The following is a 7,181-nucleotide window of genomic DNA, read 5'->3' as shown; positions in this document are numbered from 1 at the left end:
CTCAACCCCCAAAGTCTTGAGTAACTGTTTCTAGCCCTTTTTACTTAGGAAAGTTCACTAAGTTGCCTTTATTCCTTTTCTCTCTCTCTCTTTTTTTTTTTTTTGGCATGGCTCGGTAGTCCTGCAGTTTACTTCTCCAGTGTTAAATCAATGAATGGTAAATAAGGAACACTACAAGCGTAAGCATGTGCAAAATATTCTTCAAAATTTGCCTTTCGTTCTACAAAAATTTTATCAAGTTTCATCTCAATAAGCATAACATCCATGTGTTTCAAGCCACATATCAATAAAATATGATGCATCAAAAATCATGCTCTATGTTTAAGCTTGAAAATAAATCTTCACAAATGATCCCGCTCAACTACTCCACCAAGATGCTCAAATTTTATTTTTTTTAAAACTGTGCACACATGCTACCCCCAACTAGTGAGAGACATAGTCCTCAATGAGTCGAATGAAAGAAAAGAAAGTGCACAGAACTAAGCAAGCAAAACAAATAATTAACATGAAATATAAAATCAAAGCAAAAGAACAAATAAAAACAAAGCAAGTAAAGAAAACTGTAAAGAATGAGAAGCAAATCAAAACACTTCCCTGGGGTCTTGCACAAGCAAGATCTCTTCATGTGGATCAAAGACCTTCAGAAATGACTTTAGACGTTGTCCGTTTACAATGAAGCTATTACCATTCTTCGGATTGACAATGTCTACCGCACCATGATGAACGGTCTTTACAATATACGGCCCACTCCATCAGGATTTCAACTTTCTAGAAAAAATGTGCAAGCGAGAGTTGTAAAGAAGAACTTCCTGGCCAAGTGTGAAATGCTTTGGATGAATTTTTTGATCATGCAGAATTTTCATGCGTTCCTTTGCAATCTGAGCGTTGTCATAAGCATTCCGACGAGCTTCATCCAATTCATTGATCTGCAATTTTCTCAACCCTGAAGCTTCATCAAGTGACATGTTAACATGTTTTATGGCCCAAAGAGCTCGATGCTGAATATCAACAGGTAAATGACAAGTTTTACCATAAACTAATCGATAAGGAGACATCCCTAGATTTGTTTTAAAAACTGTCCTATAAGCCCACAAAGCATCAAGAAGTTTAACCGACCAATCTTTCCTATTAGGCTTGATGGTTTTCTCTAAAATAATTTTTATCTCTCTGTTTGCCAATTCAGCTTGCCCATTTGTTTGAGGGTGATAAGAGGTAGAAACTCTGTGTGTAATACCATATTTCTTCACAAGTGTAGAAAATGGTTTGTTGCAAAAATGTGAACCCCCATCACTTATAATAACTTTTGGCATGCCAAAATGAGCAAACAAAGATTGTAAAAATTTCAGGACAACATGATGGTCATTTGTTTTGCAAGCAATGGCCTCCACCCATTTTGAAACATAATCCACAGCTAAAAGAATATATGTGTTTCCAAAAGAAACCGGAAAAGGTCCCATGAAGTCTATTCCCCAACAATCAAAAATTTCTAAAGTCAGAATAGGGGAAAGAGGCATCATGTCTCTTTTGCTAATGGATCCCAATTTTTGACAAGGCTCACAAGCCTTGCAAAAATTATAAGCATCTTTAAACATGGAAGGTCAGTAAAAACCGCTTTGCAAAATTTTTGAAACTGTTTTCTTTGCTGAAAAATGACCACCACATGCACCCATATGACAAAATCTCAAAACCGAAGAAAACCCATTATCAGGAATGCATCTTCGAATCAATTGGTCCGAACAATACTTAAAAAGATATGGATCATCAAAATAAAAGTATCGTACCTCAGAGAGAAACCAACGCTTATCTTGGGTGGACCATTCAGAAGGCATTCGCTCAGTCACCAGATAATTGACTATGTCAGCATACCAGGGAGCTCTATGAACCACAAACAGCTGCTCATCCGGGAAACTATCATCAAGAGGAAGGCTGACATTTGAAGAAGGAGATGATGACAATTTAGAGAGGTGGTCAGCTACCACGTTTTCAACTCCTTTCTTGTCCTTAATGTTGATGTTGAACTCTTGAAGTAATAGAATCCAGCGAATCAAGCGTGGCTTTGCATCTTTCTTAGCCAACAAATACTTAAGAGCAGAGTGGTCAGTGAAAATAGTAACAGGAGAACCAAGAATATAAGTCCAAAATTTATCAAGTGCAAAAACCACTGCAAGCAATTCCTTTTCAATAGTGGCATAATTTTTCTGGGCATCATTCAAGGTCCTACTAGAATAATAAATCACAAATGGCCTATTATCCACCCGCTGCCCCAAAACAGCTCCTAAGGCATAGTCACTAGCATCTGTCATAATCTCAAAGGGAAGGTCCCACTGCGGAGGTTGCACAATAGGTGCAATGGTAAGCGATTTCTTAAGGGTATCATAAGATTTTTGGCACTCATCAGTCCAAACAAATTCAATATCATTTTGTAAAAGAGTGCACAAAGGTTTTGCAATAGAACTAAACCCTTGAATAAACCGCCTATAAAAGCCAGCATGATCAAGAAAAGAACGAATATCCTTAACCGTCCAAAGAATAGGAAGTTTAGATATTAATTCAATCTTTGCCTTATCAACCTTTATACCCTCAGAAGAAACAATCTGCCCCAATACAATGCCCTGAGTGACCATAAATTGGCATTTCTCCTAATTAAGTAAAAGATTTTTTTCCTCACATCTCTGGAGAATACGTGCCAAATTATGCAAACAACTCTCAAAGGATTTTCCAAAAACAGAGAAATCATCCATGAATATTTCACAAATGTCATCAATCATATCAGAAAAAATACTCATCATGCATATCTGAAAAGTAGCTGGAGCATTACACAAACCAAAAGGTATTCTAGTAAAAGCAAAAGTGCCAAAAGGACAGGTGAAAGTGGTTTTCTCCTGATTTTCAGGCACTACAGCAATTTGATAATAACCAGAATAGCCATCCAAGAAATAATAATATGCATTACCAGCTACTCTTTCCAAATTTTGATCCAAGAATGGTAAAGGAAAATGATCATTCCTACTGGCTGAGTTAAGTTTTCTATAGTCAATGCACATTCTCCAGCCAGTAACCATTCTAGTTGGAATCAACTCATTTTTATTATTTTTTATGACAGTCAAACCAGATTTTTTTGGTACCACTTGAGTTGGACTTACCAACTTACTGTCCGAGATAGGGTAAATGATACCTACTGCGAGTAGCTTAAGCACTTCCTCTTTCACAACTTCCTTCATGGTAGAATTGAGCCTACGTTGAGCATCACGAATTGGTCTATCATCGTCTTTAAGATGGATTCTGTGGGTACATACAGCAGCATCAATGCCTTTGATGTCAACTATTGTCCAACCAATTGCGCCTCAATGCTTCCTTAATACTTCAATCAACTGGGCTTCATCCTTCTGATTTAGCTTTGAGGAAATCACCACCGGAAAAGTGCCTTCTTGAGGACCAAGGAACACATACTTTAAATCTTGAGGAAGTGGTTTCAGTTCCAACTGGGGAACTTCTTCCTTTGAAGATTTAAGCATGTCTGGTGGTGGTAGAGCTTCAAACTGGGGTTCCATCTTGCTCCCGCAAATTGTACTTCAAGTGGTAACGAAGAATCTACAAAACAATCAAAAAAATCAAAGTCATCTTCATTGATATGATCAACTTTCTCATCAAGTAAAAATTCAGGTGTTTGAAAAATATAATCATCATTAGATAAGAGAGAAGTTGAGCAAATAAAATCTGTTGGTGTCAAACTCTCCACAGCATTTAAATCACTTGTGTCATCAAAATGTGCTGGCATCTTGCAAGCGTTGAAAACGTTCAACTCAAGCGCCATGTTCCCAAAGGTAAGCTTCAAAACTCCACTTCTGCAATTGATCAATGCATTTGATGTAGCTAGAAATGGTCTTCCTAGGATGACAGGAGCTTGGTAAATAGTGGAGACCGGCTGCTGCATGTCAAGAACCACAAAATCTACTGGGTAGTAGAATTTGTCCACCTGGACCAACACGTCATCTACAATATCCCTTGGTACCTTAACTGATCTGTCAGCCAACTGTAGCATGATGAAGGTCTTTTTCAGCTCACCCAATCCCAACTGCTCATATACTGAGAACGGTAGCAAGTTCACACTACTCCCCAAATCAAGTAAAGCTCTCCCAATGCGTGATTCACCAATCATAATGGAAATGTTAGGAGAGCCAGGATCTCCAAACTTCTGAGGAGTCTCGCTCAATATCAATGCACTAACTTGCTCCGTTAGGAAAGCTTTCTTCTTCACATTCAGCTTCCTCTTCACTGTGCACAAGTCCTTTAAAAATTTTGCATATGAAGGCACTTGTTGTATGGCATCCAAGAGTGGAATATTGATCTTCACTTGCTTGAAAATCTCTTGAATCTCCGTGTGATACTTGTTCTTTTGGCTAGCTGCCAATCTCTGAGGATAGGGAACCACAGGTTGGTATCCCTTACTAGTCTCAACATCTACACTCACAGGCTTCTTCAGCTCTGGTCTCACTATCTCTAGTTCTTTCTCAACTTCATCAGTCTCTGTTACATCTTCAGGTGTAGGACCAACTACCTGTGTGTCTATAGGCATCTCTGGTTGGGGAACTTCCTTCCCACTTCTCAAAGTAAGAACTGTCTTTGATGTCTCAATAACATCCCCTGAGACATTATGCACTTGCTGTTATTGCTGTCTGTACACTTGAGGATTAGGTTGAGGCTGTGCTGGAAATTTCCCTTTCTCTAGGGTGCTCAAGGTTGTGCTCATCTTATTAATAGTGCCTCGCAACTCATTTATGGCCTGAGTGTTCTGATTATTTGTGGTGGCCTGAATCTGCATGAATTCCTGAAGTGTATTGGCCATCTGAGCCATACTGTCATCTAGAGTTTTCTTTGCAGATGATGAAGGCTGAGAACTCTGTGCAGTTACATGAGGCTGAAATCCAGGAAGAGCTACATAAGGATAGCTCTGAGAATTCTGATATGGCAGATACTGGTGCTGAGGAGCACTCTGATTAAATGGCTGCTGCTGAGGTGGTGGGGACCGACCAGGCTGATCATTTCTCCATGAGAAATTTGGGTGATTCCTCCACCCTGCATTATATGTGTTGGAGAAAGGCTGATTCTGTGCTCTATTAACCCAGTTAGCTGATTGCATCTGCTCAGACCCACCTTCTTGAAATACTGGCATAATCGGGCAGTCTTGGGTCTTATGGTTTGAGTCAGCACATATAGAACATGCCTCTACTACCTTCACTTTTTCCATTTCCATGACCTCTAGTCTTCTAGTCAATACAGTTATTCGGGCCTGAACCTCAGTGTCTTCTTTAAGCTCATATCTGCCCCCTCCAGAAATAGCCCTCAGTGGCTGTGCTGCTAATGGAACTCGATCAGTAAGAGTGTTCCACTGTTGTGCGCTCTCAGCAAGGTAGTCAAAAAATGATAGAGCTTCATCAGGTTCCTTGCTGAAGAACTCCCCATTACACATTGTCTGAACAAACTGCTTGCATTCTGGAGTAAGACCAGCGTAAAAGTAGCTCACCAACCTCCAAGATTCAAAACCATGATGTGGACAAATGTTCACCAAATCTTTAAATTTTTCCCAACTGGCCTGAAAGGTCTCATCAGGTCACTGATTGAACTGGCTGATTTGCTCTTGCAAAAACTAAGTTCTCTGAAAAGGAAAAAATTTTTGTAAGAATTCACGCTGCATATCAGACCAACTAGAAATAGAATTAGGCCTCAAAGAATTAAACCAAATCTTCGCTTTATCCTTTAAAGAGAAAGGAAATAAACGAAGTCTAATGAATTCATCAGTAACAGCTCTAGTGATAAAAGTAGTGCAAGCCAACTCAAAATCTGTCAAGTGCTGGTAAGGACTCTCAGAATCCATCCCGTGGAACTGGGGTATCACTGACATCATGCCATGCTTAATAGAGAAATTAGATGCATTTTCAGGTAAAACAATGCATGAAGGTGTAGTGGTGCGAGTGGGTTACAAATAATCCTTAAGAGTGCGTGGTGCAGGTGCAACCATGTATACTAATAGAAAAGACAGAAGAGCTATCTATCTCCAAACTGTGTATACTACTCTCAACACTCGATGTGACTCTATGCAACCTATTTGAACTGTCCCTCACCCATAACATGAAACATCAGTTTAAAGAGCATAATAAAAATAACGAGTTTAAATTTAAGTTAAAATACTTTCCTCGGCAACGGCGCCAAAAACTTGACTCACTCAAAAATGAGTAGCACTAAAGCTATCCCAAGTGCAGGAGGATGTCGTATAATAATTAGAAATAAATTCCTAAATCGTCTCCTCAAGGAAAGTTACTTAAAAATCAAACTCATTGAGAAAGGTGAAACAAAGAGAAAATAAAATGATGGTATATGCAATGGATGGAAAAGGGTACTAGTCATGGACTAGATTCATGTTTTTAGATTTTGATTGTCGGATTGGAATATAAAGGACTAATAGATTAAACTCAGAAATTAATAAAACTAGATTAAGAATTAAACTAAATTAGGAAGTAATTGATAAAAACATGCACTGAAAATTGAAAAGCCCCAAATTCAATGTTCTAGGGTTCATCATTATATTCACATTACAAATTCTCAAATTAAACCACCGTAATTGTAATCACTACTAAAATGAAAGTTTAACGAAACGATAAAAATAAATAACATGAATTAAATGAATAACAAATAAATTTCTCAAACGTCTAAATCAAAATTCTCTAAAATAATTCAGAAACTCAAAACTGAAATGAAATAGCAAGTAGGGAATTGAAAAGATCAAGCCAGTTGAATGGAGATGAAGATTCGAAACGGTGGAGGAGGCTGAGCTGCAGTGGCAATTGGACCCCTCAAGGAGTTCTTCAATCTGCTGCAGTGTGAGTGAATGATCAATTATATGAATCTTCCTCTTTGAATCTGAATGAAAATCAATGGAAAAAATGAATTCTAAGTGTTTCTCTACCCAAAACCGAGTTTTTCCAGCCAAGAGTCGTCCTAAGATGTAAAGAAAACATATATATACTCTGACGGCGGAATAAACCCTGATCTGTAAAAATGCGATATTCGCTCGAGCGGAATGTCGAGCGAACATCGAGCGTTCGACTCTGCCTAAGTTCGCTCGAGCGGCCTGTCGAGCGAACATCGAACGTTCGACTCTGCCTGAATTTGCTCGAGCGGCC

The sequence above is a fragment of the Carya illinoinensis genome, chromosome 7 (genome assembly GCF_018687715.1).
Source record: "Carya illinoinensis cultivar Pawnee chromosome 7, C.illinoinensisPawnee_v1, whole genome shotgun sequence".
NCBI classification, from domain to species: Eukaryota; Viridiplantae; Streptophyta; class Magnoliopsida; order Fagales; family Juglandaceae; genus Carya; species Carya illinoinensis.
Note: the sequence above shows the minus strand (reverse complement) of the source record.